General features: G+C 47.6%; 1 protein-coding gene across 3 annotated transcripts in view; it reads right to left on the bottom strand.

The window, feature by feature from the left end:
• BABAM2 (BRISC and BRCA1 A complex member 2) overlaps positions 1-26,794 on the bottom strand; it is a 582,320-nt gene that overhangs the window by 406,341 nt on the left and 149,185 nt on the right. The gene's annotated exons all lie outside the window — the stretch shown is intronic.

Genomic DNA, 26,794 nt, shown 5'->3' with positions numbered 1-26,794 from the left:
CTCTGGGCAAGTCACTTAGGGGCCCTTTTACCAAGCTGCGGGAAAAAGGGCCCTGTGCTGGCGGCGGGGGCCATTTTTCCCATGCGCCCTTTTCACCACAGCAGGTAAAAAAAAAGTCCCCAGGACACATGGCCATGCAAGTAAGGTGGTGATAAGGGCTCCCGTGCTAACCCGGCGGTAACCAGGCAGCACACAGCGATGCCCGATTACCGCCGGGTTACCGCAGCACAAGTCATATCCGGGGGGTTTTCTTTTTCCCCGGAAATGGCGCACACTCAGTGCAGAACTACCACCAGCAGCCACGTTGGGCCGACGGTAGTCCTGAAAGAGCCACTCTGTAAAAGGGCCCCTTAACCCTCCATTGCCCCAGGTACAAATAAGTACTTGTATATACTATGTAAACCGCTTTGAATGTAGTTGCAAAAACCAGAGAAAGTCGGTATAATAAGTCCCATTCTCTTTCCCTTTAACAGCAATCCTGTAAAATGTTCAGGTGAACTCCTGCTTGGTGTCATCATTAATACAGGAAAACACTTACAAAAAAGACCAAATGTCAAAATGGAGGGTAATAAGAGTAAAGGGTCATGGATTTAATATACCACCTTTCTGTGGTACAACCAAAGCAGTTTAAATTTATGATATGCAGGCACTTTCCCTGTCTCCAATGGGTTCACCATCTGTTTTTGTGCCTGGGGCAATGCAGTGTTAAGTGATTTGCCCACAAGGAGCTACAGTGGGAATTGAACCCAGGTTCCCAGGTTTTAAGTCTCCTTCCTGTGAATACACAGCAGCAGGAACCAAACAGAGAGCTTTAGCTGGCTGGTGCCAAATCTTAATTTACACTGATTTATTAAAAGGAAAAGGAGTGTGGTAGCCGTGTTAGTCTACTCTTAAGGTTATCAATAGAAATCAAACAAAATAAAACATGGAAAAGAAAATAAGATGATACCTTTTTTATTGGACATAACTTAATACATTTCTTGATTAGCTTTCGAAGGTTGCCCTTCTTCGTCAGATCGGAAATAAGCAAATGTGCTAGCTGGCAATGTATATAAGTGAAAACATTCAAGCATTACTATGACAGTCTGACAGGGTGGGAGGATGGGGGTGGGTCGGAGGTATGCATGGGGACATCAAAGCATATCATTGATATTCTAACAGGATGGGTGTGGATAGGTGAGGGGAGGGTGATCAACAGAGACACACAGCTTTATGGTTTATAATGGGCTAGGAACCCCAGATCCTTGTTAAGTCCTTTCTGTTGGGTGTTAAAATATTCAATCATTCTGACTTCAAAGGTCTTACGTTCTTGTATGGTTTTAAAGTTACCTTTCAGTATTCTCACTGTGAAATCATGGTACAGTGTCCTGGTTCTGTGAAGTGCTGTCCCACCGGGGTGGGGGCCCTACTGGCTGTATTGTTCATGTGATGTCTATGTAAATTGAATCTTGTCTTAAGCATCTGGCCTGTTTCTCCAATATAGCATCCTTCGTTACATTTTTTACACTGAATGATATATACCACATTGGAAGATGAGCAAGTGAAGGATCCCTTTATGTTGAATATCTTTCCTTTGTGGATAACTGTGGGGTCCTGTGAAATATTTTTGCATAGCTTGCAACTGGATAAATTACAGGGACGTGTGCCCTTCTGTTCCTTTTCAGTCTGTGATGAAAGTTTACTTCTGAAGTTTACAAACTATGCCAAAATATTTCACAGGACCCCACTTAAGTGAAACTAAAAAAGTTACTCCCTAATATAGGGGTCCTTTTACTAAGCTGCAGGAAAAAGGGCCATGCGGTAATGGCAGGGGCCATTTTTCCAAATGCGCCAGGGCTCTTTTTACCACATCAGGTAAAAAAGCCCCCCCCCCCCCTCCCAATTTGCCACATAGTAAGATAACTCTTACCACATGGCCATGCAGCAGGGAGCACTTACCATCACCCACTGAGGTGGCGGTAAGGGCACCCATAGTAACCTGCCAGTAACCAGGCAGGAAGTGGCGAAGCCTGATTACTGCCGGACTACTGAATATCTGGAGCACCAGAAATGGCATGTGCTCGACCTGGAAGTACTGCCGGCATCTGCGTTGGGCTGGCAGTATTTCAGATTTAACATGTGGTAAGCCCGCGTTGGGCTTACTGCTGCTTTGTAAAAGACCCCCATAATATTTTAACTTTTAGCTCAAAAAGTACTACAACTACAATGGACAGAGCCATAGTTTCATTTCAATTCATTAACTCTTATATTCCACATTATCCAAACAAAGTTCAGTTCTATGTGGCTCACATTTGATATAGCAATAAAAACTTTCGTTTTACATAACAGTAATCAGATCCATTCACAGTTATAGACACAGTAAATAATGAAAATATATATCACATATTGCGTTGATACTTAGCCTATGCATAAAGACTATCAAACCAGTGGAAAGTCACCCCAATGCAATATTTTCCATGGAATAACCATGGAATAAGGTATGGAAAACAGGTGTGAGGATGTTATAATGCCGTTGTATCGCTCCATGGTGCAACCGCACCTTGAGTATTATGCTCAATTCTGGTCGCCGCATCTCAAGAAAGATATAGTAGAACTGGAAAAGGTGCAGCGAAGGACGACTAAAATGAGAGCGGGGATGGGACGACTTCCCTATGAAGAAAGATTAAGGAGGCCAGGGCTATTCAGCTTGGAGAAGAGACGGCTGAGGGGAGACATGATAGAGGTATACAAAATAATGAGTGGAGTGGAACAGGTGGATGTGAAGCGTCTGTTCACGCTTTCCAAAAATACTAGGACTAGGGGGCATGCGATGAAACTACAGTGTAGTAAATTTAAAACAAATCGGAGAAAAGTTTTCTTCGCCCAACGTATAATTAAACTCTGGAATTTGTTGCCGGAGAAAGTGGTGAAGGCGGTTAGCTTAGTAGAGTTTAAAAAGGGGTTGGACGGTTTCCTAAAGGACAAGTCCATAAACCGCTACTAAATGGACTTGGGAAAAATCCACAATTCCAGGAATAACATGTATAGAATGTTCGTATGTTTGGGAAGCTTGCCAGGTGCCCTTGGCCTGGATTGGCCGCTGTCGTGGACGATGCTGGGCTCGATGGACCCTTGGTCTTTTCCCAGTATGGCATTACTTATGTACTTATGTAGTCTGTTGTGAAAGAGACATATGTCTGTTCACCAAGAACTGCAACCAACTTCAGCTTCATCTCCACTTTAAAGTGACCCAACTTATCATTGTTCTGTTTGGCTGGAAACCAGTAACCAGTTTAACAAACACAAGCAACTCCAATGTTCTCATAGACTAAATTCACCAAACAGCAAAATCTGAGATGATCTACTGTTTGTGTGATGAGGTTTGCAAAAGCAAAATCCTGTCCCTGGTTTTGCTGTTTCATTTGGTTTACTGAGGAATCATTGTTGACATTTTACTTCTGCTTTTACTTTTAACTGCAAGCATCAGATATAACTAGGGTTACCATATGGCTCCAGAAAAAGGAGGACGGATTTTGAACAAAGGTAGTAAAATATTGGCGAAATTATTACATCAGTAAAAGTAACAAATGTTTCCTGTACTACTTTACAAGTAAAAGTGACAAAACTTTTACTTAAGTACAGTAACTAATTACATTTACTTACTTACTATATAACACTTATAACATGAAAAATACTTCCTTAAGAAACAGCAAACACAAGCAGAAGGAACCTACAAAGAACAGACTAGGTAAATATAGTTAAGCCTGTGATGCCCAGCAACTTGCTGATGATGGCATTCTAACCCTAGAACTTGAGAAGTCTAAGGTTACACCACATTAACCTTAACAGCAAGGCCAGCAGCTCCCAAATTTAACCCTCAATACTCAGTAAAAACACTGGGAGAATCCTGGGACACCATAAAATCATGTCTGTGGTAGCTACAAGCAACACCACAATATCCATACCTGGTGAGATTCCTAGACATCAGACAAAAAGTTTGAGCCAGTCCGTATTTTACTTCCACTGAAAGCAATGGAAGCAAAACCCGGATTGGCTCAATCTGTCCTCCTTTTTCTGGAGCCATATGGTAACCCTTGGATTTCATAGCCCAAATCAGACCTCAAATTTAGCCCCATAGCTAGAAAAAAAGGAGAACACCCTTAGTGGGCCAGTGCTCTCCTACAAAGAAATACAAACTCTAATAGTATAGAATTTAATTGCATACTAATATGATTTTGGAGGGTGTGTGCCCTGTTTACAGTAATGAGCTACTTTTAAGTCAAAAAAGTCCCTGGAATGCAATTTTAAATCCTTTGAACCATTAATCTGGCTTCACCTTTGTCAAATCATTTTTGTCTTTGTCAGTGTACAACTACAAAGGCAATAAAGCAAAACTACTTATCTGTAGCAGGTGTTCTCTGAGGACAGCAGGAATATATTCTCACATGTGGGTGATGTCATCCACAGAGCCTGGTGCAGACACTGCCATAGTGCACTGTCACTTGAAAACTTTAAGGCAGTGCCCCCACCTTGCATGTGTCTTTCCACCCAATGCTCAAGCGTGGGGACCAGCAGTATAATACTAAAGTTAAGATGACAACTCCCAGGAGAGTTGGGAGGGATATGAGAATGTATGCCTGTTGTCCTCAGAGAACATCTGCTACAGGTAAGTATTTTTTCTTTCTCTGAGGACAAGCAGGCAAAGAGGGGCATAATCGAACAGAAACGCCTATCTCCATGGGCGTTTATCTCCGAGAACGGGTCCGTGAAGGGGCGGACCCAAGCGTATTTTCGAAAAAATTAGACGTCCATGTTTTATTCGCCAAGTTGTGAGCTGGGCGTTTTTGCTTTTCAGCGATAATGGACAATGAAATCGCCCAGCTCAAAAACGAATAAATCCAAGGCATTTGTTCGTGGGAGGGGCCAGGAGTCGTAGTGCACTGGTCCCCCTAACATGCCAGGACACCAACCAGGCACCCTAGGGGGCACTTTTACAAAAACAGAACAAAAGGTAAAAGAGCTCCCAGGTGCATAGCACCCTTCCCTTGTGTGTAGAGCCCCCCAAATCCCCCTCAAAACCCACTGCCCACAAGTCTACACCATTACTATAGCCCTAAGGAGTGAAGGGGGGCACCTACATGTGGGCACAGTGGGTTCGGGGGGGGGTTGGACGACTAAGCATTAAGCAGCACAATTGTAACAGGTAGGGGGGGGATGGGCCTGGGTCCACCTGCCTGAAGTCCACTGCACCCCCTAACAACTGCTCCAGGGACCTGCATACTGCTGCCAGGGAGGTGGGTATGACATTTGAGGGTCAAAATAAAAAGTTGTGAAACATCATTTTTGAGGTGGGAGGGGGTTTATGACCACTGGGGGAGTCAGGGGAGGTCATCCCCGATTCCCTCCAGTGGTCATCTGGTCATTTAGGGCACTTTTTGGGGCCTTATTCGTGAAAAAACAGGGTCCAGGAAAAGTGCCCTAAATTCTAGCTAAAAACGCATACTTTTGTCCCATTATCTGTGAAATGCGCCCATCTCTGTTCGGCAGATAACCACGCCCCAGTTCCGCCTTCGCCACACCTCTGACACGCCCCCGTCAACTTTGTCCGCATCCGCGACGGAGTGCAGTTGAAAACGTCCAAAATCGGCTTTCGATTATACCGCTTTATTCGTTTTTGTGAGATAAACGCCCATCTCCCGATTTAGGTCGGAACTTGGGCGTTTTTCTCGTTCGATTATAAGCTGGATAATATTCTCACATGTGGGACTCTCTAGCTGCCAGGCTCACAAATGTAATTATAATTTTAGTAACTAAGGAGAAATTTAGCCTGGCAGAAAAAAGGGCCGGAGAGTGGAGTTAGCATTTAAATGATAAAAAAAGATTTTGAAGGACTGCTTGTCCAAACTGGCTATCCCGCCTAAAATTCTGCTCCAGACAGTAGTGAAAAATTAAGGTGTGGATAGAATGCATTGCCTAAAGACCTGAAATCAATTTACGAAACAAATAACTTCCACAAATCTCTAAAGACTTATTTCTTCAACAAGGCCTACAAAGAGAACCCATAGCTCCACTAACCCACATCATCATCCCACCTTTTATACTTACCCGCCTAATCACTTCCCTCTTTTCCCCCTTACACAAGCTCTACACATCACTAATTGTATCTGATATCCTGTAATGTTATTGTCATAATAAAACTATGTTATGTAAGCCACATTGAGCCTGAAAATAGGTGGGATAATGTGGGATACAAATGCTATAAATAAATAAATTAGACCGTGTTGCTGCCTTGCAAATATCTTCAATGGAGGCAGAGCAGAAATGGGCTACTGAAGCCACAATGGTTCTTACATTGTGAGCAGTGACACAGCCATCAGGGGTCAAGCCCAGCCTGAGCATACGTATAGGAGATTCAGTCAGCCAGCCAAGTTGAGACAATATGTTTGGTGATGGGAATCCCTAATCTGTTAGGGACAAAGGATACAAAAAGCTGGGAGGACTTCCTATGACATTTTATATGCTCCAAATAACACACTAGAGCATGTTTGCAGTCTAAAGTATGCAGTGCAGCTTTTTCAGGATGAAACTGTGGCTTAGGGAAGAAGATAGAAGTATAATGGACTGATTAAGGTGAAACTCTGATACCACTTTTGGGAGGAATTTGGGGTGGGTTTGGAGAACAACCCTGTCATAGTAGAACCTGGTGTAAGGTGGATCTGCCACCAGGGCTTGATGTTTGCTTAGTCTCCTGGCAGGATCCTGTAAGTGCTACTAAGTACGAGAGAAATTTCAGAGAACAAGAATGGAGTAGTTCAAATGGAGGTTTCATGAGAGCAGTGAAGATGACATCAAGATCCCACACTACTGGAGGTGGTTTGATAGGAGGTTTAGTATGAAATAAACCTTTCATGAATTTAACTATCAAAAGATGAACAGAGGGGGGGTCACGTGATGCAGCGTTGCTGAGCGGACGTCTTAAGATCGTTTCCTCTTCTGCCTCCCCTAATTCTTTAAAATATCCCGCATAAACTCTCGTTACTGGAGACCAAAATTACTGGAGACCAAAATTACCAGAGGGTGTCTTGAAAGAGTGGTGCTTCGCTTGGTGGAAAGGAAAACAGCAATTACGAAGGGCAAGGCTGGTATGCCAGCGAAGAGTCAACGCCTACAAAAATCCCGCGTGCACGACGTGTGCCCCAAAATGGCAGCGGCAAAAGAGACCGCGGGGGTGGTCAACCAACCCACAGAAGCACTGCAGGAGCTGATACAGAAGGTCATGGCTATCCTGGAGGAGAAGTTATCTAAATTCCAAGCTTCGGTGGAGCAAATTCGTGAATCGGTGCAGCGGCAAAGCGTATGGCTTCAGCAAGCTGAAGAGAGAATATCTCGGCAGGTGGACAAGATGGAGACTGCGGAGGCGCGGATTGCAGTGTTGGAACAAAAGTGCATGAGGCTGATGCAGCAAATAGATGACCATGAAAATAGAAGCAGAAGGAGTAATCTGCGCATTGTTGGGCTCCCTGAATCAGTTAAAGAAAAGGACTTATGGCAGTTGGTAGAGCAATGGCTCCCAGAGCGTTTGGATTTACAACTACAAGAGGGCAAGTTAAAGATTGAAAGAGTCCACAGAATAGGTGTGCTGAGAGAGGGAGACCAGCAACCCTGGACAGTAATAGCAAAAATACTCAACTATGCTGAAAAGAAAAAATTGTTGCAAGCCTTCAGACGGAAGAAAAGTTTGGAATATGAGGGGAGCAAGTTAATGCTTTCCAGGATATTCGGCTGCTGTCTCAGAACAACGAAGGAAGATGGGGCAGCACTGTAAGCGGCTTTTTGACAGAGGAGTGAAATTTACGCTGCTATTTCCAGCTAAAGTGTGGGTAGTGCAAGACAACAAAGTGCTGTTTTTCACAGATCCTAAGGAGCTGGGCTCCTATATGGAGCGGTTATAAAGTTGGAGACCCGTGAGCAACATATGGGGCATGAATTGGATAATTGGTAACAAGTGTTCAATCAGTTGTAAAGCAGGGATAGCAGAGGAGAGTGATATGGCTGAACAATGCAGAGACACGGGAGGAAGCCTAATGCAGATGAGGAGTTGGAGACAGTGAACCGTGAGAGACTGGAACATCTGGAAAAAGAGTGTGGTGGTGTCTGGAAAATTAGCGCAGGCTCAGAGCATGGGTCTGGTATATTCCTTTATCCTGCCTTGAGTTTGATTGTGTTTCATGTGATGGTATTTTCTTTCTCTTCTTCTTTTGTTTACATGATGCAAGTTGTTTGCTGTTTCTATGAGTCATTTGATTATTCTAGGAATGATGGGCGGGGGGGGGGGGAATAGAAGGAAAAGGGAGGGCACGGATCAGTAGGAGAGGAGTATGCGCTGTAGGGGAGGGGGAGGTGGGAAAGGAGCGGAAGAGTTGGTAATATGGTAGGAGGGAGGAGGGGGTTGGTTTGGATGTGGGTGTGGATGTTGGGGAATCTTTGTATGGTGTGTGAAATGGGGAGGAAGGAAAGGGATCTTCGGAGGGGGAAGGAAAGAGAATGAAAGGGAGAGGGGAGGGTCTGTCCGCGGCACTGAGCGTGGAGACCATTATAAACAATTTCCTTATGGATGGTAGATATCCCGGGGGGGGGGGGGGGGGTGCCGGCTGGGCGGCCTTCTGGGGACAGTAGGAGACTGCATGATCAGCTGCTGTAGATCATTAGTAATACTCCCGGATGGCTAACTTAAAAATTGTAACGTTGAATGTGGATGGCTTCCACTCACCAGTTAAAAGATTTAAAGTGCTGCAAACGTTGCAGAAGCAACATGCTGATATCGCCTTAATCCAAGAGACACACCTGAGGAATATGGAGCATCTTAAGTTAAAGCGGGACTGGGTTACAATAGCAGGCAAAGAGGGGTGGCAATCCTAATAAAGAAGAGCTTGGCATTTGAACTGCATAGATTGTACCAGGATCCCAATGGGCGCTATGTGATAATGGCGGGAGTGTTGCAGGGGACAAAGGTGACTATATGCAGTGTATATGCACCTAATGTGTATTTCCATAAATTTTTCGCTACTCTGGTCGCCAAATTAGCCACATTTGATGAATACCCGTATATAGTGGGAGGGGATTTTAACATTACCAGCGATCCAATGATTGACTGTAAACCCCCAAAAGCAGCCGGAAAAGATCAGGAAGGGAAAGGGGTGAACTTTATGGCAAGTGAGCTCGGAGTACTTGATGTCTGAAGGCTCTTACATTTAGAAGAAAAGGATTACACTTTTTTTCCCATCCCCATGGAGTTCATGCGCGCCTAGATTATCCTGGTATCTCAGTCTTTGGTGAGAGTGGTGGAACGCTCGGAGATCGGGGTGCCAGATATTCCAGATCATGCACCTGTGTGGGTATCCCTTCGTTCGGGAGAGAAGGCAGGGAGGCAGAAATGGCGCATGAATCCTGCCTTGTACCAGGATCGGGACTTTTGCAAATTCTTGAGGCAGGCCTGGATAGATTACAAGGAGGAGAATAAAACCCAACCAATTAGTGATCGAATATTCTGGGAGGCAGCGAAGGCAGTGATACACGGGAAGATAATGGCATACACGTCAGCGATGCATAAAAAACAAGAATCAGAAATTAATAATCGCATGGTTAAGTTAAAGGAAGTACGAGGGGTCCTTATTCATTCTCCATCTGGGGCCTCTAGGCAGGCATATGTGGAGATTAGGAAGCAAATAAAGGCAGCAATGGACGCGAGGGCAATATATAAAGCGAATGCTACATACCTGTAGAAGGTATTCTCCGAGGACAGCAGGCTGATTGTTCTTACTGATGGGTGACGTCCACGGCAGCCCCTCCAATCGGAAAACTTTACTAGCAAAGACCTTTGCTAGTCCTCGCGCGCCGATGCGCACCGCGCATGCGCGGCCGTCTTCCCGCCCGAACCGGCTCGTGTTTGTCAGTCCCATATGTAGCAAGACAAAACAAGGGAAGACACAACTCCAAAGGGGAGGCTGGCGGGTTTGTGAGAACAATCAGCCTGCTGTCCTCGGAGAATACCTTCTACAGGTATGTAGCATTCGCTTTCTCCGAGGACAAGCAGGCTGCTTGTTCTCACTGATGGGGTATCCCTAGCCCCCAGGCTCACTCAAAACAACAAACATGGTCAATTGGACCTCGCAACGGCGAGGACATAACTGAGATTGACCTAACAATTTATCCAATTAACCGAGAGTGTAGCCTGGAACAGAATAAACATGGGCCTAGGGGGGTGGAGTTGGATTCTAAACCCCGAACAGATTCTGAAGCACTGACTGCCCGAACCGACTGTCGCGTCGGGTATCCTGCTGCAGGCAGTAATGAGATGTGAATGTGTGGACAGATGACCACGTCGCAGCTTTGCATATCTCTTCAATAGTGGCTGACTTCAAGTGGGCCACTGACGCTGCCATGGCTCTAACATTATGAGCCGTGACATGACCCTCAAGAGCCAGCCCAGCCTGGGCGTAAGTGAAGGAAATGCAATCTGCTAGCCAATTGGATATGGTGCGTTTCCCCACAGCCACTCCCCTCCTGTTGGGATCAAAAGAAACAAACAATTGGGCGGACTGTCTGTTGGGCTGTGTCCGCTCCAGATAGAAGGCCAATGCTCTTTTGCAGTCCAATGTGTGCAGCTGACGTTCAGCAGGGCAGGAATGAGGACGGGGAAAGAATGTTGGCAAGACAATTGACTGGTTCAGATGGAACTTCGACACTACCTTTGGCAAGAACTTAGGGTGAGTGCGGAGGACTACTCTGTTATGATGAAATTTGGTGTAAGGGGCCTGGGCTACCAGGGCCTGAAGCTCTCTGACTCTACGAGCTGAAGTAACTGCCACCAAGAAAATGACCTTCCAGGTCAAGTACTTCAGATGGCAGGAGTTCAGTGGCTCAAAAGGAGGTTTCATCAGCTGGGTGAGAACGACATTGAGATCCCATGACACTGTAGGAGGTTTGACGGGGGGCTATGACAAAAGCAAACCTCTCATGAAGCGAACAACTAAAGGCTGTCCTGAGATCAGCTTACCTTCCACACGGTAATGGTATGCACTGATTGCACTAAAGTGAACCCTTACAGAGTTGGTCTTGAGACCAGACTCAGACAAGTGCAGAAGGTATTCAAGCAGGGTCTGTGTAGGACAGGAGCGAGGATCTAAGGCCTTGCTGTCACACCAGACAGCAAACCTCCTCCATAAAAAGAACTACCGTATTTTTCGGACTATAAGACGCACTTTTTTCCCCCAAAATTTGGGAGGAAAATGGGGGGTGCGTCTTATAGTCCAAAGGTAGATTTCGCTGGCTGACTGGCCGCCCGCCCTCCGAGTTCGGGATCGCCCTCCCCCCGGCCCTGTCACCACTTCTCCCTACTCACGTCACGCGATCTTCCCTGGTGGTCTAGTGACGTCGGGGCAGGAAAGAGCCCCCTCTTTCCTGCCCAGCGCGCTGCTCTCCATCCTCCTGTATGCAGCCTGACGGTCTCGGCGAAATTCAAAATGGCCGCCGAGACTTCAATTCTCGGCGGCCATTTTGAATCTCGCCGAGACCGTCAGGCTGCATACAGGAGGATGGAGAGCAGCGCGCTGGGCAGGAAAGAGGGGGCTCTTTCCTGCCCCGACGTCACTAGACCACCAGGGAAGATCGCGTGACGTGAGTAGGGAGAAGTGGTGACAGGGCCGGGGGGAGGGCGATCCCGAACTCGGAGGGAGGGATTCGGACAAGATGCACCAGAGCACCTAGGTTTTAGAGGAGGGAAAAAGGAAAAAAAAATTTTCCTATTTCCCTCCTCTAAAACCTAGGTGCGTCTTATGGTCCGGTGCGTCTTATAGTCGGAAAAATACGGTAACTCCTCTTAGTGGAATCTTTTCTGGAAGCAAGCAAGACACGGGAGACACCCTCCGACAGACCCAAAGAGGCAAAGTCTACGCTCTCAACATCCAGGCCGTGAGAGCCAGAGACTGGAGGTTGGGATGCAGAAGCGCCCCTTTGTCCTGTGTGATGAGGGTCGGAAAACACTCCAATCTCCACGGTTCTTCGGAGGACAACTCCAGAAGAAGAGGGAACCAGATCTGACGCGGCCAAAATGGAGCAATCAGAATCATGGTGCCCCGGTCTTGCTTGAGTTTCAACAAAGTCTTCCCCACCAGAGGTATGGGAGGATAAGCATACAGTAGACCTTCCCCCCAGTCCAAGAGGAAGGCATCCGATGCCAGCCTGCCGTGGGCCTGAAGTCTGGAACAGAATTGAGGGACCTTGTGGTTGGCTTTGCTTTTGACTCGTAACCCTTGTAACCACTCGCCTCCACCTACCCTCCTCTCTTCCTTCCCGTTCACATTAATTGATTTGATTTGCTTACTTTATTTATTTTTTGTCTATTAGATTGTAAGCTCTTTGAGCAGGGACTGTCTTTCTTCTATGTTTGTGCAGCGCTGCGTATGCCTTGTAGCGCTATAGAAATGCTAAATAGTAGTAGTAGTAGTAGTGGCCTGAGATGCAAAGAGATCCACCAAGGGGGTGCCCCACACCTGGAAGATCTGCCGCACTACCCTGGAATTGAGCGACCACTCGTGAGGTTGCATGATCCTGCTCAACCTGTTGGCCAGACTGTTTACGCCTGCCAGATACGTGGCTTGGAGCAACATGCCGTAACGGCGAGCCCACAGCCACATGCTGATGGCTTCCTGACACAGGGGGCGAGATCCGGTGCCCCCCTGCTTGTTGATGTAATACATGGCAACCTGGTTGTCTGTCTGAATTTGGATAATTTGGTGGGACAGCCGATCTCTGAAAGCCTTCAGAGCGTTCCAGACCGCTCGTAACTCCAGGAGATTGATCTGTAGACCTTGTTCCTGGAGGGACCAGCTTCCCTGGGTGTGAAGCCCATCGACATGAGCTCCCCCACCCCAGGAGAGACGCATCCGTAGTCAGCACTTTTTGTGGCTGAGGAATTTGGAAGGGACGTCCCAGAGTCAAATTGGACCAAATCGTCCACCAATATAGGGAGTTGAGAAAACTCGTGGACAGGTGGATCATGTCTTCTAGATCCCCAGCAGCCTGAAACCACTGGGAAGCTAGGGTCCATTGAGCAGATCGCATGTGAAGGCGGGCCATGGGAGTCACATGAACTGTGGAGGCCATGTAGCCCAGCAATCTCAACATCTGCCGAGCTGTGATCTGCTGGGACGCTCGCACCAGCGAGACGAGGGACAACAAGTTGTTGGCTCTCGTCTCTGGGAGATAGGCACGAGCCATCCGAGAATCCAGCAGAGCTCCTATGAATTCGAGTCTCTGTACTGGGAGAAGATGGGACTTTGGATAATTTATCACAAACCCCAGTAGCTCCAGGAGGCGAATAGTCATCTGCATGGACTGTAGAGCTCCTGCCTCGGATGTGTTCTTCACCAGCCAATCGTTGAGATAGGGGAACACATGTACTCCCAGCCTGCGAAGCGCCGCTGCTACTACAGCCAAGCACTTCGTGAACACTCTGGGCGCAGAGGCGAGCCCAAAGGGTAGCACACAGTACTGAAAGTGACTTGTGCCCAGCTGAAATCGCAGATACTGTCTGTGAGCTGGCAGTATCGGGATGTGCGTGTAGGCGTCCTTCAAGTACAGAGAGCATAGCCAATCGTTTTCCTGAATCATGGGAAGAAGGGTGCCCAGGGAAAGCATCCTGAACTTTTCCTTGACCAGATATTTGTTCAGGGCCCTTAGGTCTAGGATGGGACGCATCCCCCCCTGTTTTCTTTTCCACAAGGAAGTACCTGGAATAGAATCCCAGCCCTTCTTGCCCGGATGGCACGGTCTCGACCGCATTGGCGGTGAGAAGGGCGGAGAGTTCCTCTGCAAGTACCTGCTTGTGCTGGAAGCTGTAAGATTGAGCTCCCGGTGAGCAATTTCGAGGTTTGGAGGCCAAATTGAGGGTGTATCCTTGCTGGACTATTTGAAGAACCCAACGGTCGGAGGTTATAAGAGGCCACCTTTGGTGAAAAACTTTCAACCTTCCCCCAACCGGCAGATCGCCCGGCACTGACACGTTGATGTCGGCTATGCTCTGCTGGAGCCAGTCAAAAGCTCGCCCCCTGCTTTTGCTGGGGAGCCGCAGGGCCTTGCTGAGGCGCACGCTGCTGATGAGAGCGAGCGCGCTGGGGCTTAGCCTGGGCCGCAGGCTGTTGAGAAGGAGAATTGTACCTACGCTTGCCAGAAGAGTAGGGACCAGTCTTCCTTCCCCCATAAAAACGTCTACCTGAGGAGGTAGATGCTGAAGGCTACCGGCGGGAGAACTTGTCGAAAGCGTTATCCCGCTGGTGGAGCTGCTCTACCACCTGTTCGACTTTCTCTCCAAAAATATTGTCCGCTCGGCAAGGGGAGTCCGCAATCCGCTGCTGGATCCTATTCTCCAGGTCGGAGGCACGCAGCCATGAGAGTCTGCGCATCACCACACCTTGAGCAGCGGCCCTGGACGCAACATCAAAGGTATCATATACCCCTCTGGCCAGGAATTTTCTGCACGCCTTCAGCTGCCTGACCACCTCCTGAAATGGCTTGGCTTGCTCAGGAGGGAGCTTGTCCACCAAGCCCACCAACTGCCGCACATTGTTCCGCATATGTATGCTCGTGTAGAGCTGGTAAGACTGGATTTTGGCCACGAGCATAGAAGAATGGTAGGCCTTTCTCCCAAAGGAGTCTAAGGTTCTAGAGTCCTTGCCCGGGGCGCCGAAGCATGCTCCCTAGAACTCTTAGCCTTCTTTAGGGCCAGATCCACAACACCAGAGTCGTGAGGCAACTGAGTGCGCATCAGCTCTGGGTCCCCATGGATCCGGTACTGGGACTCGATCTTCTTGGGAATGTGGGGATTACTTAGAGGCTTGGTCCAGTTTGCCAGCAATGTCTTTTTTAGGACATGATGCATGGGTACTGTGGACGCTTCCTTAGGTGGAGAAGGATAGTCCAGGAGCTCAAACATTTCAGCCCTGGGCTCATCCTCCACAACCACCGGGAAGGGGATGGCCGTAGACATCTCCCGTACAAAGGCCGCAAAAGACAGACTCTTGGGAGGAGAAAGCTGTCTTTCGGGGGAGGGAGTGGGATCAGAAGGAAGGCCATCAGACTCCTCGTCAGAGAAATATCTGATGTCCTCTTCCTCCTCCTCCCACGAGGTCTCACCATCAGTATCAGACACAAGTTCATGAACCTGTGTCTGAAGCCGTGCCCGGCTCGACTCCGTGGAAACACGGCCACGGTGGGAGCGTCGAGATGTAGACTCCCTCGCCAGCACCGGCGAAGCTCCCTCCGCCAACGTCGTCGGGGAGCCTTCCTGGGAGGCGACCGCAGTCGGAGACCTCAGCCCGGGCAAGGGGCCAGCCGGCGCCTCACTCGACGGTACCGGTGGCGCAAGCACCCCCGGTACCGGAGGGGAAGGGCACAACAGCTCTCCCAGGATCTCTGGGAGAACGGCCTGGAGACTCTCGTGCAGAGCGGCTGTGGAGAAAGACATGGAAGCCGATGCAGGCGTCGAGGTCAGAGTCTGTTCCGGGCGTGGAGGCTGATCCGGGCTGTCCAAGGTGGAGCGCATCGACACCTCCTGAACAGAGGGTGAGCGGTCCTCCCGGTGCCGATGCCTGCTGGGTGCCGACTCCCTCGGCGACCCAGAGCTCTCGGTACCGACGCGGGAAAGAGACCGGTGTCGATGCTTCTTTGACTTTTTCAAACGAAGCATGTCACCGGAACTTCCCGGTACCGACGAGGACGTAGAATCCAACCGTCGCTAACTCGGGGCCGAGGCCGAAGAAGGTCGGTCTCGGGGAGGGGCTGTACCGCAGGAGCCCTCAGGGTAGGGGGAGACCCACCCGAAGGCTCACCGCCACCAGCAGGGGAATGGACAGCCCTCACCTGCACTCCAGTCGAAGCACCACCGTCCGACATCCTCAGCACTAGTGGAGGTCCCGGTACCACGCAGCCTTTCGATGTCTCGGTACCGACGATGCAGAGGGTCGATGCCTCGATGCAGTCGATGCCGAGGTCGAAGGTCTTGAAGCTGTCGCTGTCGATGCACTCGATGCCCCCGGTGCTGTTGCCGACGAAGAGCCCGAGAACAACACGTTCCACTGGGCCAATCTCGCTACCTGAGTCCTCTTCTGTAAAAGGGCGCCAAGACTACAGGCCTGCGGGCGGTGCCCAGCCCCCAGACACTGAAGACACGACGCGTGCCTATCAGTGAGTGAGATTACCCGGGCGCACTGGGTGCACTTCTTGAAGTCGCTGGGAGACTTCGATGACATTGGCGAAAAATCACGCCGGCGAAATCAAAACTCGTAATGGCGATATAGGCACCAAAAATAGGGAGAGAAAAAACCCGAACCGAGGCCTCAAAAAAGGCCTACCCCGAAAGCGAAAGGAAACTTACGCGGGGCAAAAACTGGAAGCACGGGAAAGGGGTAAAGACCGTAAAGGTCTTCTTCTATTTTTTTTTTCAGCGAAAAACACGAAGACGCGCGAGGGTCAACTTGAGGGGCGCGAAACAGCGCAAAACACGACCGTCTAGAGCGCGGACAAAAGAAGACTGATGAACACAAGCCGGTTCGGGCGGGAAGACGGCCGCGCATGCGCGGTGCGCATCGGCGCACGAGGACTAGCAAAGGCCTTTGCTAGTAAAGTTTTCTGATTGGAGAGGCTGCCGTGGACGTCACCCATCAGTGAGAACAAGCAGCCTGCTTGTCCTCGGAGAATATCAGGTTATATAAATATCGCATGCACAGGTGGGACAACAAAACGGGGAAGCTACTAGCAAGTATGGTCAGGCAAAGATCCGGGAAGAGCTTCATTAGCAAGATCAGAAACACACAGGGGGAGCTTAAGACAGGGCAGAAAGAGATTCAGCAAGAATTTGTACGCTTCTACTTGTCTCTGAATGCTAAAGGTTCCTTTTCGCAGAGTGACTGCGAAAAAAATTTTGATAACATTCAACTGCCCTCCTTGTCGAAGGAACAAGTGATGAGTCTTAATGCACCAGTAATGGGTAAAGAGGTGCAAAAAATCATCAAACAACTGAAACTAGCTAAGGCTCCGGGGCCAGACGGTCTGGGTACTGAGTTCTATAAAATATTGCAGGATCAGATAGTTCAGGCATTCGTGGCAACGTGCGAAGAGGTACGGGCAAAGCAGAATATGGGTACATCCATGAATCATGTGTATTTAACAGTGTTGCCAAAACCTGGGAAGGATTTGGAGCTGGTGGGTTCATAATGACCAATTTCGCTGTTAAATCAGGACGTAAAAATACTGGCAACAGTGTTGGCAGCTAGACAGCTTAGTACATAGTGACCAGGTGGGCTTTGTGAAGGGGAGGTACACCTCTGTCAACATATTAAAGGTGAGTCGTGTTCTGTTGGCGGGGAGAAAGACAGAAGGGGACAAGATTTTAGCAAGCCTAGACGCGGAAAAGGCCTTTGGTAAAGGTGTTTGGGAATATCTGTTTTGGGTCTTACGGAGGTATGGAATTGAGGGGAAATTCCTGGAATGGATCAAAGTGTTATATAAAAATCCAACAGCTCAAATTATAGTTAATGACTCATTAACGTCATTTTTACATCTAAAGGGGAGGAACACGGCAAGGATGCCCGCTATCACCTATTTTATTTGTCCTCATGCTTAAACCGCTGGCTGCTAAAATACGACAAGACCGGAAGCTGAAGGGGGTGTATGTAGGTGGGACGGAATACCGTATACATTTATTTGCTGATGATATGCTGTTGCTGCTTGACAATGCCTCCACAGGTATTTTTTCAGTAATGGGAATTATAGAGGAATTTGGAGCCTTTTCCGGGCTTAGTATCAACTTTGGTAAGTCAGAGGCATTGGCGATCAGCAATTCATGTGTAAGTGTGCAGGTGCCCGATTTCCCTCTGATCTGGACTGGGGTTGGAATTAAGTATTTGGGGGTGTACCTAATTGCAGATACATCATGGGTGTACAAAAAGAATGTCATTGAGAGGTTAGAGGATATTAAGAGGTTATGTTGGAAGTGGAAAGATCTTCTGATTAGTTTTAATGGGTACAGTAGCACTGGTGAAAATGGTCTTGTTACACAAGATCATATATTCGTTACAGATGGTACCATTGTGGATATGCAGGAAAGAAGAAAAACAATATAGAAGTATTGTTACATCGTTTATTTAGCACTCAAAGTGACCCAGAATAGCATTTACTAAATTATCATTGAACAGAACGCGGGGGGGGGGGCTGCGGTTACTGGATATTACGGCATATAATGTGACAGCGCTGTTGCGATGGATCCATGAGATGCACACAGTGTGATAAGGAAGAGGCTGTTCTACCCTGGTTAGGCCCCTAGAGGGCGCTGTTCCCCTAAAATGTCCAGGGAGAAGGGCTGGTGAGTCGCTGAAGGGAGCCAGTAAGGGGAGGTATAGCAGGAGGTCACTAGGACCGGGGAGAGTCCTGGAGGTGGAAACAGGTGCAGCAGGTTATGGGCTGGGTCCTGTTTGGCCATTAACCACTTAAGACCCCACCTGAGTTGTGAGGAGGAAAAGAGAGCTGGCAGCGGAAGAAGAGAGCTGGTAGCTGGAGCAGGAGGTCCCCATGAGAAGTACTGGCTGAGCCCTATGGCCTGGTGGTGAAAAGACTGTGTCTAGAACAGTGAAGAGGTACTGTGTGTCCCAGATGAAAGGACTGTGTCTAGAACAGTGAAGAGGTACTCTGTGTTTAAGCTTGTGAAAGTGTTTTAAGCTAAAAGAAGTGTGCCCCAGAGGCTGGAATAAAGATGTGTTTGTTTAATAATTTTTATTGATGAAAGCAGAGATAAAACAATTCCATATTAACAAGGATAACTCAGGTAATTAACATTGCATGCCTGTACTAATACAGCCAAAATTGCTATCATCAATTTCTTTATTTCTTCACCCCCTCCCCCCCCTCCCCTCCCCCCTCCGTATTACTATATTAATTGACAATGGCATATGCAAACAAAGGTGTTATACATAACTATTATTCATAAATCTGCCTGTGATTTTGGAATGTATCAACTAGCAACCTAAGCATTATGTAACAAAATTTTTATTAAATATAAATCACTGGTACCATTCTTTGTGCTTAGTTTTTATTCCTTTACTCTATTATACTGTGGCTCTGCCAGTCAGCAAGTTATCACCCACTAAACAGGAGAACCACATCACATCTGCATGGCACCACTATCTCCATCAGGCTTTATTTCTTTCTTTTTGAAGTTAGTTTATCTGCACAGTGCACATCAAAGGTCCTATTTACTAAACCGTTCCAGAGGCGCATTAGCCTTTTTAGTGCGCACTGCGCAGGTGTCCACACTATTCTGAAGGCGCCCACACAGCATATGCCAATTTGTTCACTCTATTTAGATTATGTTTCAACATTTTATTAATGGGATATGTTATCACAGCAACAATCATGGGTGCACACAGTGTTGCCCTAAGATATCCATTCCCAGAATTCCATTACAATATCCATCATCAAACTTTTTATGCCTCCCATTCTCCCTTCTACCCACCCTATAACTCTTCCAGCCGAGCCTTAGGGTCTTATACTCTTGGTGGAATCCCTCCTATTCTTCTTTCCCGTGAGTGCTACTGCTTAGAACCCCCCCCCCCTTTTCCCATCCCTTTCCTCCCACCCAACCCTTTCCCTCCAGCAACACAGGATATGACACCTTTGCCAGCTCCTCTAACTTGTAATCAGGAGAAACGCGCTTAAGCAACGGGGTCCAAGGTCCCCATGTTCTCTAAACCAGTGTATAGGTATCCGCCTATGCCCCCGTCACGCCTATAGTATGTGGGGAGGATCTGCTCATCACTTACTGCCTCAGACCTTCTATGTGTGACTACCCCCTCCCCCCCCCAGGCCATGTGTTCAATGTTCGATATACTGTAATACCGATTTTAAAAGTTTAATAAGTAGCTCCTTCCTCTAGGTGTCAGGGTCTCCCACATTGGTTCCCATTGTGCCCTGAACCTCTGTCCCGGTGTACTATCTATCTCTCGGACTCCACATCGGTCAATTCGCATTTGTTTAATCATTTGGCCCCGCCATACCTGTAGGGAAGGTTCTGATACATCTCTCCAGAACTGCAGAATAGAAGTAATGCCATAATACATTCCAATGCATAAGAAAGCTTTAAATCCCTCTGGCGGCGTTGTTGTGTATTTAAAGTTATTGAATAATATTAGTGGGTCTCTAAGAAAGGTGCAATTCCAAATCCTGTCTATCTCCTGCCCCACCCTTAACCAAAAACTTTTGACATGTTTGCAGCTCCAAAACATATGCCCCAGAGAGGCCATCTCATAATTACATTTCGGACAGTTTCCGTTTTCCGCAAATCCTGCCTTAAATGCCCTACTCGGGGATACATGGGTTCTTAGGAGCCATCTGTACAATCTCTCTCTCTGCGGTATTGACAATCTTTGCCCGTACAGTGATTTCAGATACATTTTACAGACCTCGGGGGAAATCACACATTCTAAGTCACGTGACCACCTTCCTGCCAACCCCTTGTAATCTAGTTCAGCCGTTGAATCCTTGAGCTGCTGATGGTGAAACTTCAAAGGAACAGCAAGCTGAGCTCCCAGGGTAAAATCCTCTGAAAGGACTTCTACTACATCCTCCGTTAAATCTGTCCAATCTATAGAGGCCAAATAGTGTTTTAATTGGTAATACGCAAAATGGTTATTTCCTGAGATCTTATACTTTTGTTGAAGCTCTGGGTAAGAATATATCTTTCCTTCCTCCGTCACTATATGTGCCAAGTATATCATTCCCTGTTTTTCCCATTTACGAAATATTCCACCTCCCTGTCCCGGTATAAAAGCCGGATTATTACAAATTGACAACCAAGGTGTTACCCGGGCCGAGAAGTGGTGTCTCCTACATGTCCACTTCCAGGTCTCCCTGAGAGCTCGCAACAGGGGATGTATTTTGAATGCATCCGGGGGCGGAGTAACTCCGGTGTGTAGTAATGAACTAAAATGTATCCCTGGGAACCTGGAGACCTCCACAGAAGTCACCGAAAAGTCTGTAGTCCCCCGGTACCAATCGTTTATGTGTCTCATTGAACTGGCAACCGTCAAAAACTTAATATTTAAAAGACCCATTCCTCCCACGTCCCGTGGTGTTGTAAGCTGCTCATATGTTAATCTAGGTTTTTTCCCTTGCCAAAGGTATCCCTGTAGTAGTTTAATAAGTAATTTGTCATCCCTAGATTTAAAAAAGAGGGGCAACTGTTGGAATACATAAAGCCATTTGGGAGCAATCATCATGTTGAAAAGCGCAATTCGTCCCCAAATTGTTAGTGGTAAATCTCGCCACATAGTCAGTTTACATTTAGTCATATCCATAAGGGGACCTATATTGTCCTTGTATAATGAAGCCAAATTTTTGGAAATCATCACCCCCAAGTATTTCAATTTAGAATCTACCCATGCAATGGGGAACTCCCCTTGCCAATGCGCCCTGGTAGTCTCATCAAGGGCCATCGCTCCCGATTTATCGTAATTTAGGGAAAACCCTGACAGATCACCATATTCCCGGATCACCTCCAGGGCAGTTGTTAAGGAGCGTTGAGGGTCAGTGAGTAACATAAGAATGTCATCTGCATAGGCTAGAACTTTCACCTCTTGCTCTCCCAGTCTCACTCCGCTTATCCCAGTATCCGAGTTTAGCAACCTAAGCAACGGTTCCAGTGTCAAGTCAAATAGCAGAGGTGAGAGGGGACAACCCTGACGAGTTCCCCTTTCCACAGTAAATCTTGTCGTTGTCCCACCGTTAACCACTACCTGTGCGTTCATGTCATTGTAAAGGGCCTGAACTGCTCGTATAATTCTAGTCGGCAATTTTATCCACTCTAACAACTCAAATAGGAAGTCCCAGCTGACCCTATCGAATGCCTTAGCGGCATCTAAACTGACCACCAGTCCAGGAATTTTCTGGTGCCTACACTGGGCCATGGACATCAATGTTCTCCGAACGTGCAGTACCGACTGTCTCCCTGGTATAAACCCTACTTGTGCTGGTCCAATGATTTTAGGAAGGTATATTTTAAGGCGCTCAGCTAGAATCTTTGCCAATAACTTAATGTCCACATTAATTAATGAGATAGGTCTGTACGACTCTGGTTCTTCTATAGCTTTCCCAGGTTTTAATAGTAAGGATATACACGCGGTGTTCTCGTGCAGAGGAAACTTCCCCTCCGAGATAACCGCCTGATGGTATGCGTATAGGGGGCCTAGCAGTGAGAGCTCCAACATTTTGTAAAATTCACCGGAGTATCCATCTACCCCAGGAGCTGAGTGGGATTTTAGTCCCTTAATCGCGGTTTGCAACTCCTTTAGCTGTATCGGAGAGTCTAACATAGCCATCTCTTCCTCTCCCAAATGCGGCATATTAGTTTTCTTTAGAAACTCTCCAATTTCTTGTCTCTCTTTCAATTTATCCTTTTTGTATAAATGCTTAAAGTGTTCTTGTAAAGTGCTCTGTATCTCTTCTAGCTTATTGGTAATACCTCCCTTCTTATCCCGAATTACTGGGATCGTCCGGTTTCCGCCCCTCTTATTAACCATCCTTGCTAAAAGTCCTCCGGCCCTATTGCCAAACCTGTTAAACTTATATTTTTGGAAGGTCTGATTTCTCAGTTCATTTTCATGCAGCATGGAATTGACGGAGGCTTGTATAGCCAAGTATCTGTCTTTATTAGTTTCTGTTGGCTGCGCCAAATATCGGCGCCTTGCCCCCGTCAATTGCCTATTCAGGTTAATTAAACTACGTGTTGACCTTTTCCTCCTAGCCGCAACATATGCAATCAGGTCTCCCCGTAAGACGGCCTTCCCGGTGCACCAGAATAGTTGAGGGTTAGATTGATGGGCTTTATTAAAATGTGTATACTCATCCCACCGGGCCTTTAAAAATTTTTGGAATGATTTATCATTAGCTAAATAACTCGGGAATCTCCAACGTCTAGACGTTGCCGAGCTACGTACGCCTTCCAATTCAATCCATACGGGGCTATGATCAGAGATCAGTATCTCTTCCATTTTAGAGTTGGTAACCTGAGAGAACAGTGTCTCTGACACGAAAATATAATCTATCCTTCCCCATGTTCCATGGGCCCTCGATCTGTGTGAGTACTCCTTAGTCTCTGGGTGCAAGTTCCTCCAAGCATCTATCACAGAGAGAGAATGTCCAAATTCTTTCAGCACTCTCCCTTCCTTGCGGCCTACATGCGCAAGCCCTCTCACCCCTGTGCTATCTAGTCCGGGGTCCAACAAACAATTCATATCTCCCATCACAATCAAGTCTTTATCTTGATATGGTGTCATCAGCCTTAACAAATTAGGGAAGAATGACCTCTCTGGTGGCGTGGGGGCATATACATTTAAAATATATAATTCCCTCCCCTGTAGCCATAATTTGACCAAAAGATACCGCCCCGCTGGGTCTTGCAACTCCTTTTTGACTGAATAGGCCAAACGTTTGTGAAAACATATCGCTACTCCGCTCTTTCTGCCCTCCGCTGAAGCGTAGAGTACCTGCCCAACCCAACTTTGTTGGAGCTTGTCATGTTCTAAGTCTGTTAACTTTGTTTCCTGTAGACAAACAATATCAGCATTTAAGTATTTTAGATGTTTTAAAATCTTTTTTCTCTTGCATGGGGATGTTATACCCCCAACATTCCATGATATTAATTTACAGTGTGGTACAGATAGGAATATGGTACCACTCTAAGGCAAAGTTATATCGTTTAGCAGCTGGGTCCCAGCCCCTCCCCAGCCGCCGTTTGGAGAGTAATTTCCAATTTATGTCTCTCCTGTCTGATATTATCTTAATTAGGAAACTTTCTCTTCGTGTCTCTAAGTGTGCTAACTGGTGTCCCTGTGTGTTATTTCTTTCCCGTAGTTGCTTTGCGCCCTCCCCCCCTCCCCCCCGTATCCCCCCCATCGTGATTGAACCTGTGTGAACTTCTGTCACCTACATGAAGCCCCTGACGTGACCTTCCCCCCCTTTGTTCTGTATCACTTCCTCCCCCCTATTATGTTCTACTTTGATGTATGTTAGAGTCTGGTTTCCGGGTCACATTTAAATCTCACATTATATTAACTTAATCCAACAGTGCAACTGAAAATATATCAAACAGTGTAACTTCCAACATAGATAATAACAGCAGGAGACCCACTCCCGAGGCACCCTATAAAGGCCTCACTCCAGAGGTTCCTTTGGGATATTAAGAGGCAAAATGCCTCGTGCATGAGCCTGCAAATCCTAGACAGTGTCATCACATCTACCTTTACCAGTCCTCAGAACTCCTGACCGGGTGGTCCATCACCATGGCGCGTGCTCCCCTGGACCACAGTCACTCCTGTGGATCTGGCTCTTTCAGGTTTACATCCACGAATCGTTGGGCATCTGGGACCTTCTGAAATGAATGCCATTGGTTTTTATGCTGTATCTTCAGTGTGGCCGGATATATCAGCATAAATCTCTTGTTTTTATTGGCTAGAGCTGCACATATTGGATGAAAGCGTCTCCTCTGCTCCTGAACTCCGGCCGAGTAGTCTTGGAAAATTTTTATCGGAGACTCCTCATATGTAAGGGAGTCTCGCCTCGTCCTGAAGCCCCGGAGGATCTCCTCCTTGTGCAGATAGTTGTGCACTTTGATAATAACAATCCTGGGTCGTTGCATGCCCTGCTGCCAGCGCCCCAGCCTATGTGCTCTCTCTATGCATAGTTCTCCGTAACTGTCCGACAAAGCCAACTCTTTTTTCAGCCACTTTTCCAGAAGAGGCCCCAGAGACCTCTCCGGAATCCTCTCTGGCAGACCAACAAGTTTTAAATTGCACCGTCGTGCCCGGTTTTCCATGTCCTCTAGCTTGTCCTGGTGCAACTTTAATTGTTCCTGCAAACGCGCTATTTCTTGTAGGTGCTGTGATCTTAAGTCCTCTATTGCCGAGATCCGGTTCTCAGTCTCATCCACTCTCTTCTCTGTGTCCGCCATTGAAGACTCCATATTCTTCATCTGACCTGCCAGTAGATCAAATCTTGGACTAAGGGCCGCACTCACCGCAGCGGTAATCTGAGCTAGTTGCTTTTCAGTAAATTCTCCCACTCCAGTTTGCTTCTGGTCCGCCATTTTCTGGCTGGGTTTAGGTGGGGATGCCTTCTCCTTATCAAACTTTGTTCCCCTGCGCGTAGTTCCAGAGGGCATATGTTTCAGATATTGCTCCATGCAAAAGTCGGGAGAGCCCTCCGTCACTTCTTGCCCAGGCTGTGAGTGCAATTGTAAGTAGAAGTTCAAATGTCCAGGAGCCCTGGCCCGCGTAAGCCTCTGGTATAATTCGCAAATTAAGTGAGCTTCCCCAGAAAACTATTTATGCAATGCGAGGCCATAGTCCTAACAGTCCAGGAGTGCCAGAGAAGCCCCCGGTGTCCTCCGGTTGCTCGTTCTCTTCCCCTTTCTATCTTGCTTGGTACTCAGGGAAGTCGCTCTCTTTGAGTTACCAGCTATCACTGCGCAGCCAATTCTACGGATCAAGGCACCGACCTCCCAAGGCCCCGTCCGCCCAGCAATCATTTACCACCACTCCGGCCTTCAGTTCTTTACCCGCCCTGGGTGGATCCCGCTGTCCTTTGGATTGCTCTTCTCTTGTTCCTGCAAGTGCCCGGTACTTAACTCTTTCTCACTGCGCTGCGTCTTCCTCTACATGTTACCTTCTCCACTCTGCTTGTTATCGCCATGCAGCGTGCGATTCCCGCCTCAAGTCGCCATTTTGTTTGGTGGGGCGCGTCTTCCGTTTATATTTTAAATTTCTCGCCGTTACCATCGATTCCGGACGCTGTCCCATGTACATTAGTTATCCCCCGGCCTTCCGCCAGCTTGCAGTGGGTCATTGGAACGGGTCGGGTCCGTCAGCTCGGGGCTTCAAACTGCGGTGCGACGGAGCTCACGGCAGCGCTGCCATTTTGCCGCCCGGCTCCACCGGAAGTCCTCATAAAGATGTGTTTGAAAATAGCCTGATTGGTGAGACCTGACTATGCTATGTGTGCCTTTTGAGAAGCAGGTCACCCTGAGCAAAAAAGGGTAGTAGATTAATTTGCATAAAATCTGCATATGGAGAACCAGCTCACCCTGAGTGAAAGAGGGATCTGGGATCCTGAGGTGGGAGCTTCATCATCACAATAGCCTCATCATTTTTCACAACAGGGGCTGAGTTTTATGCACCGGCTGCATTTTGGGCGAGCTGGTGTAGGCCACTAGACCCTTTTGTGGTGTTAGAAGCTGGAAACATTAGTGGATGGGGAGAGATTGGGCTAAATCCCTATTGGATAGCGTTAAAGGAAGCCTGGAAGTGGTGGAGAGACCTAGGCGGTACTCATAATGGGCCGGGCCCTTTTTGACCCTGACAGGTAACATAGATTTCGCGGCGGGAGGGGGGCATCAGTCTTTAAAAGGTGGAGAGAAAGCTGGTGTAAGTATATAGGGGATTTACGGCAAGTGGGAGGGCAACAATTTCCCTCTTTTGAACAAGTGAAGCACGCTTGGAATGTCCCCAACTCTCAGTTTTTTTGCGTTTTTATAGGTTAGGGATTATGTGTTATGATTGAGAGGAAGAAAGAAAGCACATGATCTTTGGGAAATGTGATAACTTTTTTTTACAGCTTCCAGCTAGTTTAAATAGATTGGCGCAATGGCATCAGATAATCAGGAAGAATACGAAGGCCGAGTACCTGCAGCATTTGGCTGCAGTGTGGAGTTGGG

Source organism: Microcaecilia unicolor, chromosome 3 (assembly GCF_901765095.1).
Source record: "Microcaecilia unicolor chromosome 3, aMicUni1.1, whole genome shotgun sequence".
In the NCBI taxonomy this organism is placed as follows: domain Eukaryota; kingdom Metazoa; phylum Chordata; class Amphibia; order Gymnophiona; family Siphonopidae; genus Microcaecilia; species Microcaecilia unicolor.
This window is presented reverse-complemented; position numbering and strand designations above follow the sequence as displayed.